The sequence below is a fragment of the Hyperolius riggenbachi genome, chromosome 5 (genome assembly GCF_040937935.1).
Source record: "Hyperolius riggenbachi isolate aHypRig1 chromosome 5, aHypRig1.pri, whole genome shotgun sequence".
NCBI lineage: Eukaryota > Metazoa > Chordata > Amphibia > Anura > Hyperoliidae > Hyperolius > Hyperolius riggenbachi.
In genome coordinates this window covers 365361404-365374632 of record NC_090650.1, presented here as the reverse complement: position 1 = coordinate 365374632, position 13229 = coordinate 365361404, and the positions used below count along the sequence as shown (strand labels likewise).

The window sequence follows — 13229 nt, the reverse complement described above, 5'->3', positions numbered from 1 at the left end:
ATTTTTGGAATTTTTGGAATGTTGGACTAAATTAGAGTGTAGAGGAATAGAGATGGCTCGAACCTCTGATTTTAGGTTCGCAAACCTCGAACGTGAACATGCAAAAAAAAAAAGTTTGAGTTCGCGCAAACTTTCGAACCGCAATAGACTTCAATGGGGAGGCGAACTTTGAAAATTTATGCTGGCCACAAAAGTGATGGAAAAGATGTTTCAAGGGGTCTAACGCCTGGAGTTTTGCATGGCGGAGTGGGATACATGCCAAAAGTCCCTAGGAAAAATCCGGTTTTGATGCACAGCAGCGATTTAAGGGCAGAAATCACACTGCATGCTAAATTGGAGGCCTAAAGTGCTTTAAAACATCTTGCATGTGTATACATCAATCAGGGAGTGTAATTAGAGTACTGCTTCACACTGACATACCAAAATCACTGTGTAACGCACCGCAAACAGCTGCTTGTGTAGTGATGGCCGTTCTGGACTGGTGAGCACCATGGCGAGATTGCTCTTCCTCAGTGATGTCAGGTAATGTCTGACTGCCTTATCAACTTTCGATGGTTCTTTCTCTACCATTGTTAAAGCTTACATCTATTGTTTTAAATTACTTTTTCTGCTGGCAGTTCATTACCTTCAATGAGAATCTGTTATGGAGGGCAAGTCAACTGTGTGATAAACTTTCCATATTACTTTCTCAGTACCATGGTGACCACGGGTAATGACCGGGGAATCAGGGTTCGATTCTGCTCCGGAGTGGGAGCCTGAGAAATGGCTACCACCACACATCCAAGGACGGACCCAAATGTGCTGTATAAGTAATGTACCTGTCCTGATCGTGCTTTGCAGACCAGGCATCTGCGGTCAGATGGACCCTTGACCCAATGCTGTGTGCCAGAGGATGACACCACTTGAATGTGCAGGTGTCACACACAGGTACCGTGAACACGTATGCAGTGACTGCTATATAATATAACACTGCGTGCTGTCACGCAGGTGCACTGAACAGGTATGCAGTGACTGGTATCAATACAATGTGCAGCTGTCTGTCACGCGCACAGGTACCGTGAACAGGTATACACGGTCGGACTGGTATTACAAATGTGCAGCTGTCACACACGTCCAGTGAAAAGGTAGTCACTGAATGTGCTGGGCCTTGTGCAGTATAGAAATTAGCAAGGGCCAGCTGCGACTGACCGACAGGGCTGTATATGCAAGTGTCAGTGGGCCACACAAAAAAACAAACAAACAGATCACAAGAACAACATTAGCTCTCAACAGAGCTCTTGTGGGTTTTTTTTTTAGCAATAAGTATTAGAGATGGCCCGAACGGTTCGCCGGCAAATGGTTCCCAGCGAACTTCCGGGGTTCGCGATCGCAGAGAACCGCAAACTTTACCAGAAGTTCGATTTGCCCCCATAGTGCACCATTAGGGTCAACTTTGACCCTCTACATCACAGTCAGCAGGCACATTGTAGCTTATCAGGCTACACTCCCTCCTGGAGCCACTCCCCCCTTATAAAAGGCAGGCAGCACGGGCCATTTTACTCACTCGTGTGCCTGCAGTAATTAGAGAAAGGACAGCTGCTGCAGACTCTCATAGGGAAATATTAGTTAGGCTCTTGTAGGCTTCTTAGCTTGCTCCTTGCTGATTCTTATTGCTAAAATAGCACCCAACAACAGCTCTTTTGAGAGCTAATCTTATTCTTGTGATCTATTTTTTTTTTTGTCCCACTGACACTTGTGCTGCATAGACAGCCTTGATAATTCATACTCTGTGTGCCACTGCCAGGCCCAGCACATTTAGTGACTACCTGTCTGTGTGTGACAGGTGCACATTGTAATACCCATCACTGTATATACCTACCTGTTGTTCACAGTGCACCCACCTACCCACGTGAGCTGAGCGCACGCAGTGTCACTGTGCCTGTGTGCTACCTGTCTGTGTGTGACTGACAGGTGCACATTGTAATACCCATTACTGCATATACCTACCTGTTGTTCACTTCAGTGCACCTACCTACCTACATGAGCGCATGCAGTGTCACTGTGCCTGTCCGGTACCTGTCTGTGTGTGATAGGTGCACATTGTAATACCCATTATTGCATATGCCTACCTGTTGTTCACAGTGCACCCACCTACCTACGTGAGCTGAGCTCACATTGGGCTCGATTCACAAAGCGGTGATAACCCAGTTATCATGCCTAAAAGACTTTAGGCGTGATAACCTTTTCACCACTGAGTTATCACCGATTTTTCCTGCTCTTCGCGCAAAGTTACCGCGCGTACGCAAAGTCCCATAGGGCTTAATGGGAGCTTCGCGCGAAGCGGGGGCCGCTGCGCGCGCGCGCGTGCGCGGTTGCACGCGCAAAACTTTGCGCGCGGTAACTTCGCGCGAGTTTCTTCTTATCATGCCTAAAGTGACTTTAGGCGTGATAAGGGCCTTTTCACCACGGTGCTAACACTTTGCACCGCTTGGTGAATCGAGCCCATAGTGTCACTATGCCTCTCGGTACCTGTCTGTGTGTGACAGGTGCACATTGTAATACCCATCACTGCATATACCTACCTGTTGTTCACAGTGCACCCACCTACCTACATGAGTGCACGCAGTGTGATATACTATTCCGTGCATACCTGTTAACTGCACCTGTGTAACTGTACATTGTATTAGTCAAGTCAGTGCATACCTTTCACTTCATCCCCCCGATATGGACAAAACGGACAAAACAGGTAGAGGAAGAGGTAGAGGCAGACCAAGAAGAAGGCCACCCGGCAGGTCTGTGAGAGGTCGTGTTCATGTGATTTTGTGTGGCCCTGGCCCAAAGTACAGTGCTCAGAAGAAGACACGTCCCATCAACTCCCAAGATTGTCAGGACGTGGTTGACTATTTAACACAGAACACCTCATCTTCCACAGCCACCAGCGCTATGACAAGCACCACATCCACTGCATTTGACACTTCGCAGGAGTTAATTGGTGGGGAATTAACTGATTCACAGCCATTATTGTTACAACCAGATGAAGGCGCTAAGCAAGTTACACCACCTCATATGTCTGAGTTAGGCGGCAACACTATGGACGTAACGTGTGAGGATGAGGATGATGAAGTACCTGCTGTTGGTGCAGTTTTGGAGGTGTCTGAGGCAAGCGAAGCTGGGCAGGATGATTATGATGATGACGATGATACGGATACCATGTGGGATCCTAAGAGACAAGATGACCAAGGGGACAGTTCAGAGATGGAGCCAGAGAGGAGTAGGAGGAGACGAGTTGCTGAAAGAAGAAGGGAGAGCTCATCGTCAGAAACAGCTGGTGGCAGTGTCCGGCGCCAGCCAACACACTAAAAATTTTCCAAACCGCTGAGCCCCCCTGGGGTGATGGCACTATGGTGGCATCAGCAGCTGACGTTGAAGGGCATCTTCAACGTCAGCTGCTGATGCCACCATAGTGCCGTCACTTCAAGGGGGCTCAGCGGTTTGGAAAAGTTTTAGTGTGTCGTCCCTAGATCAGAGCAATGCCATCTGTTCTCTCTGCTTCCAAAAATTGAGCCATTGAAAGGCCAACACCCAATTAGGGACAACTGCCTTATGGAGGCACCTGCAGAAAAGGCACAAACTGCAATGGGAAGAGCACCTGAGCAAAAGCAGCACACAAAAGCAAAGCCACCCTCCTTCTCCTCTTCCTCCTTCAGGTGCAGCATCTTCAGCCGCTTTCTCCCTTGCACCTTCACAGCCACCCTCCTCCAATCCGCCTCTGCCCTTGAGCGGTTCCTGCTCCTCTGCCCACAGCAGCCAGGTGTCCGTGAAGGAAATCTTTGAGCGGAAGAAGCCAATTTCTGCCAGTCATCCCCTTGCCCGCCGTCTGACAGCTGGCTTGGCGGAACTGTTAGCTCACCAGCTGGTGGACTCTGAGGCCTTCCGTAAAATTGTGGCCATTGGGACACCGCAGTGGAAGATACCAGGCCGCAATTATTTCTCTAAAAAGGCGATACCCAAACTGTACCGTGAAGTTGAGAGGCAAGTGGTGTCATCTCTGGCACACAGCCTTGGGTCAAGGGTCCACATGACCACGGATGCCTGGTTTGCCAAGCATGGTCAGGGCAGGTACATAACTTACACAGCCTATTGGGTCACCCTGGTGACCGCTGACAAGCAGGGAGTACGTGGCTGTGCTGCAGACCAACTTGAGACACCTCCACGGTTTGCAGACAGTCCTCCTGCCACCTACTCTCCTTCTCCTCCTGCTACATCCTCTTCGCTATCGTCCTCCTCCTCCTCCTTGGCTGAATGGCAGTTCATCTCTACTGTTGCTGCGATCTCTTCTCCAGCTACACAGCCCCATCTCCCCATGGCCTATGCTGCATGCTAGGTACGACGGTGTCATGCCATCTTAGACCTGTCTTGCCTCAAAGAAGAGAGTCACACAGGACCAGCTCTTCTGGCTGCTCTTAACAAACAGGTGGATCAGTGGCTGACCCCGCACCAGCTGGAGATCAGCAACATGGTGTGTGACAATGGCAGCAATCTCCTTTCCGCTTTGAATTTGGGAAAGACAAGACAAGACAAGACAAATAACATTTATATTGCGCTTTTCTCCTTGCGGACTCAAAGCGCCAGGGCAGAGCAGCAGCCACTAGGGCGCGCTCTATTGGCAGTAGCAGTGTAAGGGAGACTTGCCAAAGGTCTCCTATTGAACTAGTGCTGGCTTACTGAACAGACAGAGCTGAGATTCGAACCCTGGTCTCCTGTGTCAGAGGCAGAGCCCTTAACCATTACACCATCAGCCAACTGACACATGTACCCTGTATGGCACATATGCTGAATCTAGTCATTCAAAAATTTGTGTCAAAGTACCCAGGCTTAGAGGACATCCTGAAGCAGGCCAGGAAGTTGTGTGGGCATTTCAGGCGGTCTTACACTGCCATGGCGCGCTTTGCGGACATTCAGCGAAGAAACAACTTGCCGGTGAGATGCTTGATATGTGATGGCCTACTCGCTGGAATTCAACCCTGGTCATGTTCTCTCGCCTGCTAGAACAGGAGAAAGCCGTCACCCAGTACCTGTACAATTACAGTAAAAGGACACAATCTGGGGAGATGGGGATGTTCTGGCCCAACAACTGGACACTGATGCGAAATGCATGCAGGCTCATGCAGCCATTTGAGGAGGTGACCAACCTGGTGAGTCACAGTGAAGGCACCATCAGCAAATTGATCCCCTACCCTTACTACCTGGAGCGTGGCGTGCGTAGAGTGGTAGATCAAGCTGTGGAGGAGCGTGATGAGGAACAGTTACGGGAGGAACAGTTGTGGGAGCAATTTTCATCAGAACCAGATGTTTCCTCAACACCTACGGCAGCACAGAGGGGGGAGGAGGAGGAAGAGTCGTGTGGTGAAGAGGAGTCAGACTCGGATGATGAGGAAGGTGTTTCTTTGAAACAGGAGGAGGAGGAGGTGGCGGCAGAAGAACAACCGCAGAAGGCGTCACAGGGAGCTTGTGCTGCTCGACGTTCCCGTGGTATTGTTCGTGGCTGGGGGGAGGAGGAGGACTTACCTCACGTCACTGAGGAAGAGCAAGAGGAGATGGATAATACGTATGGATCCAACTTTGTGCAGATGGAGTCTTTCATGCTGTCCAGCCTGTTGAGGGACCTCCGTATAAAAAAACTCAAGAGGAATGCGCTGTAGTGGGTGGCCACGCTACTAGACCCTCGGTATAGGCACAAAGTGGCAGACATGTTACCAACTCACCTGAAGGGAGAAAGGATGCAGCACATGCAGAACAAGCTGACAACTATGCTTTACAATGCGTTTAAGGGTGATGTTACAGCACAATGTAATAAAGGTACCACTGCCAATACTCCTTCTACCATGTCAACGCAGGCAAGGACAGGACGCTCCAGCGATCTCATGGTGATGTCAGATGTGTGGACATTCTTTAGTCCAACGCCTCGCCTTAGCGCTTCCGGATCCAACCTCCACCAATGCCTGGACAGGCAGGTAGCTGACTACCTGGCCTTAAGTGTGGATGTAGACACTGTGAGCAGCGATGAATACTTGGACTACTGGGTTGACCTGCATTGACCTGTGGCCAGAGCTGTCCCAATTTGCCATCCAACTTCTTTCTTGCCCTGCCTCAAGCATCCTGTCAGAAAGGACCTTCAGTGCAGCTGGAAGCATTGTCACTCAGAAGAGAAGTCGCCACTCGCTTAAGTCACACAAGTGTTCAGTACCTCACCTTTATTAAAATGAGTGAGGCATGGATCCCGGAGGGCTACTGCCCGCCCGAAGACTAAATCAGTCCCCACACACAGCACCTCTGTCTGAACGCTGTGTGACTGGCTGCCTGTCTGAAGACTAAGTCGCTCCCCACACAGCACCTCTGCCAGCAGGCCGCTTGACTGCCTTCTCCGCCACCACCAACAGGGTCCAGGACTCCAGGCGGATTCCTGAATTTTAAAGGCCGCTATAATAATTTTTCTGGTGCGTGTACATGCCTGCCTAATTTTTCTGGCTGCACTGCAGCTGCAACAACAAAACAAAAGGCATGTACATGTGCCCATTCCCCTTCGTGATCATTACCTTGCTGGGGTGAAGGGGCTTGCGTGTCACAATGAAGCAATGACCGCCGGCTATATAAGTGTCTCAGGGGGTGGCACACCAAAGATAATAAGGTCATTGCCTCATGTTGGACAGATCAAATTTGATCAGCTGGACAGTCACCTGTCAGCTACCTCAGCCCGGCGACCATATAGGCTGGAAAGCCGCCATCACCTGCACTCTCATCATGGTGCGCACCAGTCCAGCACGGCCGTCACTACACAAACAGCTGTTTGCAGTCACTGCATACCTTTCACTGCATCTTTGACTACACATTGTATTATACCTGGCATTCAGTGCATACCTTTAACTTGAATGGATGGCAGACTTGCCTTCCATAACAGATTCTCGTTACAGGTAGTACAGTTTATCAGTGTTATATACAGCAGGGCCTCTAAAGTCCTCCTTTTGGTCACTACTACCTCGGGACATGCATGCCATGCCCACTGTCTTCCTTGGATGTGTGATAGCCGTTCCTGCTACTTTGCCCACAGTGTGCCTGCCTCCTTCCTTGGATGTGTGGTGGTGGTAGCAGTTTCTTAGGCTACCACTCCGGGCCAGAATCGAACCAGGATTCCCCGGCCATTACCCATGGTCCCCATGCTACTGAGAAAGTATGATAGAAAGTTTCACACAGTTGAATGAATGGCAGACTTGCCCTCCATAACACATTCTTGGCAAATGCTTTCAATTTGGTTCGTCTTGCACTGGGTCAAGGGTCCATCTGACCACAGATGCCTGGTCTGCAAAGCACGGTCAGGGCAGGTACATTACTTATACAGCAAATGGATCCTTACTTGGATGTGCGGTGGTGGTAGCCAGTTCTCAGGCTTCCACTCCGGACCCGAAGCGAACCTTGATTCCCCGGCCATTACCCGTGGTCACTCACAATGGCAGACTTGCCCTCCATAAAAGATTCTAGTTGCATGTACTGAACAGCAAGCAGAACAAGTATTTAAAAAATAGATGTAAGCTTTAACAATGGTAGAGAAAGAACCATTGAAAGTTGATAAGGCAGTCAGACATTACCTTACATCACTGAGTAAGGAAGAGCAATCTCGCCATGGTGCGCACCAGTCCAGCACGGCCGTCACTACGCAAACAGCGGACGGTGTGTTATACAGTGAGTTTGGTGTGTCAATGGGAAGCAGTACTCTAATTACACTCCCTTATTGATGTATACAGATGCAAGATGTTTTAAAGCACTTTAGGCCTGCAATTTAGCATTCAATGTGATTTCTGCTTTGCGTCAAATCCAGATTTTTCCCCGGGACTTTTGGCATTTATCCCAATCCGCCATGCCCCCCTCCAGGTGTTAGACCCCTTGAAACATCTTTTACATCACTTTTGTGGCCAGCATAAATGTTTCTAGTTATCAAAGTTTGCCTGCCCATTGAAGTCTATTGCAGTTCGCAAATTTCACGCGAATTGAACGTTTGGCAAAGGTTCGCGAACCTGGTTCGTGAACCTAAAATCGAGGTTCGGGCCATCTCTAATAATTATCAGCAAGGAGCAAGCTAACAAGCCTAACTTTAGCCTAACTAAGCTTTCCCTATGTCTCTGCAGCAAACTCTCCCTTCTCTAATTACTGCAGCCACACCGAGTGAGGATAATGGCTGATGCAGCTGCCTTATATAAGGGGGGAAGGGACTCCAGGAGGGAGTGTAGCCTGATTGGCTACCATGTGTCTGCTGACTGTGATGTAGAGGGTCAAAGTTGAGCCTAACGATGTAGTATAGGGGCGGGTCAAACTCGCCATAAAGTTCGCGTTTCGCCGCGAATGCGAATCAGCGATGTTCGCGCGAATAAGTTTGCAGTCGAACCGTTCGAGCTATGTAAGGAAACCCATGCCATGTAAGCATACACATTCTATACAGACAGTGAGGTTTGGACTTTGAAACCTAGTGCTGAAAGGCAAATGTGCTAGGCTTGTGACTGTGGATACTCACTAGTTTATGTTTTTGTTTTTTTTTTACTATTGCCTAAGGGGCACAGGGCATTTAAAAAAGAGGGATACTGGTTATTTGGCAAGTATGAAAGAAAAAAAATATTCCTTTTGATCACATTTGGTACTTGAGTATACTTGCAGAAACAAAATACTGCTGTGAAATAGTACCTCTGCACGGGTCTAAAGATCCTTATGTAGGTTCACAGTGCCTCTGGATATGAAAGCTGGCGCTTGCTTGGGGTCACACTTTAATTGGCCAATAGTTTAGAGCGTGGACCAGAGTGCACCTTTCACAACTGGCTATTCAAAATAAGCATCTCTAAGTGACATCTCCATCTATGACTGTGCAAACAGAATCAGTGTTTTTTGGAAAAATTAAAGTCTCTCTTCTCAAGGATTTAAAACATGACATTTTTTTTCTGTATTACTGAAATGAGGAGTATGCTTTCTCACAGTGCTGGAACCTTAAGACAACATGAAATGTGAACACTTGACTTAACAACAAATGCTGCAGTACACTGAAAGCACAGTGGGAAAGAGGTGACACAGTAGCAAGGCAGATGTGGTACAGAGGGGGGCACTGAAAGTATGGGGGAACAGAGTGGACACAGAGGAGGACACTGGAGGCCCAATGGGAGCATACGGGGGACAGAGATGACACAGTGTTTTTACTTATGGACAGATTAGGAATGAGAACTCATTTACAGTCCCTATCTCATTCATTAAATAGGGGAATATTTGTACTAACATATTAATATTTTATATTCTCGTATAAACAATATTAGGCACTAATATTCATAATTTATAGCCCCAGAAAACAAAGTAGTCTCAGAAGACTATGGGCTTGATCCAATTTACTTTTTCTCCCAAGTTATCTCCTTAGTACCAAGTTCCAAAGTACCAAGAAGTAGGTGAAAAAGTACAGTCATAAGTAATGTGAGTATTGCCTTGCATTTTATCTATAATGTGAAAATTTCACGTAAGAGAAAACCTAGGAGAAAAAAAAGGAGTTGGGTTGGACTGTATGTAGTCTAGAGAACACCTTCGCTAAAACCAAAATGGAAAACAAACACCAAGCATAACCTTGGATGGATTTCAGCCTAGGATCTTCTTGGTACAGAAAAGCACCAATGCTAAAATGAAATTTCTAAATCAACAGATAACATTAAGCTTTTTAATTATAAAACTGACATTTTTTTCTGACATTGGACTTAAAAATATAAAAAAATGAAACAGTTAAACTGCATGCCATTACAAAGTGTTTTGAAATGTGTCACCAGATCTCCCGACCATTCTAGAGGACAGAAAAAAAATATATTTTCCATATCCAGCTTGGTTTCTGACATCTAAGGAAACAAAACTCAATTATGTCCCAACCTGCATCCAATATTCAGTGGAGATCCTTTTCCATGTCAAAGAAAATGGAAGATCCATTAAAACATTTATTTTTTTATTTTTCCCTTTTTTATCTCTTGACATGGAAAAGCATTTTCAGCACTATAAAATATATAAAAAAGATGCAAGTCTTGCTACAACCCATTATCAAGCAATGCTTTATTTATCTCATCCAGCTGACAATTTCCAAATCACAAACCATACAAAGCACTGTAAGTGCCTCGGTAGCACATTAGGGTATTCACTAAGGGTGGTAGCCATCATCACTCATTAATGGGACAGTGCTTGGATGTGATTCATAAACCCTTACAATAATATATAACTTTGTCACCAAACATTCTACACAAAGGACAAGCTGTGGGGAAAAGGCTCTATTCCATCTCCGAAATATATGTACTGTAGTTAAATAGTTAAATAAATATATGTACAAAAAGATGTAAGCAGTAGTATATACAGATAAGTTGCATTGCACATTCATGATTATATATATATATATATATATATATATATATATATATATATATATATATATATATATATACTGTATATATTATTTCATAAATATATTTTGCTTTCATATCCTAGATAAATATTTTAATAATTGTATATTACATGTTTCCGTATTGTTTGTAATTATTTTATGTGCTGGTACTTTAAACTGCATAATTTTTGCTGAAAACAACATTTATGTTAATGTTAAACTTTTTTTTTCTTTATTCAAATCTGTATGTTTTTAGCAAATGTATTCTGTTTTGTTTTCTCGGGACTTAGATCGGTGTTAACATGCAATTATTTTTTTCAGTTTTGATTTCATTTTATTCCAACTAAAGACAGGCTGCTATGGTTACGTTACCTGTGTGCTTTATGAAAAATTCCCTACAAAATGTAATATAAAAAAATGAAAGCTCCCAAATGTAGTCAGGTTCCACATTAGGATTTGTCAGAGTTCACATTAATAATGCAGAGAAAGCAGAAGGTACTGGAATCAGCAAATATGCTTGCAGCGATCTTCTCTATAAGATGTACTATTGGCAAAATTGCATGATAAGGAATTCAACAAAAAAATTAATAGTAATTCATTCTGTAAATATTGCTGAACAACCCTCAGTGTGCCTTCAATGTGTTTGTTTGATTCTTTGGGGCCTACATATCAATCTCCTAGGGACACCATGAGACGGGTGAACACCAAAGTCTTTTCTCTCTCTTTTTTTTCTGCTTGCGGCTGCTTGGACCGTAAAAAATATGTTAATCTTTTTTTTTTTTTTTTTTCACTTGGCACAGATTTTTTTTTTTTTTTGCAGTTCATACATTGTATTTTTTTCACTTACAGGAAAATACAGCATCAACAGCCAAAGGTAAAACATATTATTACTATCATTTTAAATGTTTGGAAATTCAGTCAGAATCCACACCACAAGAGCAATTGCTAACAACTCTCTCTCTCTCTCTCTCTCTCTCTCTCTCTCTCTCTCTCTCTCTCTCTCTCTATATATATATCTATAAAACTGAGGTAGCAGGGCCCAGTGGGGAGGAGGTCCCCCTCCCGTGCCCCCCTGGCTGTGTCCATTCATACCCACAGCTCAGCAGGACAACAATGACAGTTGGTATTTAGCTCTTCTACTGTCTCCCTGGTGCAGCCACTAAGTAACCTCGGCCCTTCTCTCCATCTTCAGCATGTTGCCTGACTTTACATGACATGTAGAGAAGCTGAAACCAAGTGGTAGGCAAAAGCCAGAGGACACCTAGTGGCTGCAATGGGAGTGTCGGAGGAATGGTGGAAGCCCAGGCCTTCACTGCTGCAGCGTTGCTCTGTGGGTCTTACAGGGATTTAGAGCTGAAGTAAAAAGATTTATACATACCTTCCTCCAGCCCCATCCGCTTGGATCATTACCACGCCACCATCCTCTGCTGCCCACAGCTGCGGGAACCGGTTCCCCTCACTTCCATTAGTGTGGTCCAGTCTACACAAGAGAAGTGTGCCCTCTACGTATCTTTCCAGCGGCTGTTGGAAAGATATGCAAAGAACGCACTTCTCCTGAATAGACTGGCTCTGACTGACGCAAGTGACGGGACCCGGTTCCCAAAGCTGTGGGCAGAGGAAGATGGTGCCGTGGAAGCGATCGGAGCGGATGGGGCTGGAGGAAGCCCCAGGCATGTATCAATCTTTTTACTTTGTTCAGCTCTGGTACACTTTAATGATCACAGGCAGTTGAGTACATGAGGTGGCCCTGGTGGTGGAGGAGGAAGAAGTCCAGAGCCCCAATCAATTTACTTTTTCTTCTAAGTTTTCTCCTAGGAGACTTTTCATCTTACGTTTGAAATCTTTTTTTAGCACTGTGCAATTTAAAAAGTACTAAGAAGTAGGTGAAAAAGTACTATCGGCATGATTCTACGTACGTCCATGCTTGTTCGTGGCTTAAAATGCTGTTTATTGATAAGATGTGAAAATATCACCTAGGAGAAAACTTAGGAGAAAAAGTGAACTGAATAAGTGCCCGGGCCTCTTGAGTTTTTTTTGTATTTGATGAACATTAGGAACTTCATTGTTATAGGTAGAGATGGCCCGAACGGTTCGCCGGTGAACGGTTCCCGGTGAACTTCCGTGGTTCACGTTCGCGGAGAACTTTTCCGGAAGTTTGGTTTGCCCCCATAATGCACCATTGGGGTCAACTTTGGCCCTCTACATCACAGTCAGCAGGCACATTGTAGTCAATCAGGCTACACTCCCTCCTGGAGCCCCACACCTCCTTATCAAAAGCAGGCAGCGCTGGCCATTTTACTCACTCGTGTGCCTGCAGTAAATAGAGAAGGGAAAGCTGCTGCAGACTCATAGGGAAAGATTAGTTAGGCTCTTGTAGGCTTGTTAGCTTACTCCTTGCTGATTCTTATTACTAACATAGCACCCCACAACAGCTGTTTTGAGAGCTAATCTTATTCTTGTGATCTATTTTTTTTTGTGTGTGTCCCACTGACACTTGTGTTGCATAGACAGCCTTGATAATTCATACTGTGTGTGCCACTGCCAGGCCCAGCACTTTCAGTGACTACCTGTGTGTGTGACAGGCGCACATTGTAATACCCATTACTGCGTATAATTACCTACCTGTTATTCACAGTGCACCCACCTACCTATGTGAGCTGAGCGCACGCAGTGTCACTGTGCCTGTCCGCTACCTGTCTGTCTTTGACAGGTGCACATTGTAATACCCATTACTGCATATACCTACCTACCTGTTGTGTTCAGTGCACCCACCTCATTACTGCATATACCTACCTGTTGTGTTCAGTGCACC

The 13229-nt window shown here is 45.8% G+C and overlaps 1 long non-coding RNA gene across 1 annotated transcript in view; it reads left to right on the top strand.

The window, feature by feature from the left end:
* LOC137517789 (uncharacterized) overlaps nt 1-11287 on the top strand; it is a 119576-nt gene extending 108289 nt beyond the window's left edge. Inside the window, exon 3 of the long non-coding RNA XR_011020667.1 lies at nt 11267-11287. This is a non-coding gene — a long non-coding RNA (uncharacterized lncRNA). The remainder of the gene's footprint in view (nt 1-11266) is intronic.
* The last annotated feature ends 1942 nt before the right edge of the window (nt 11288-13229 follow it).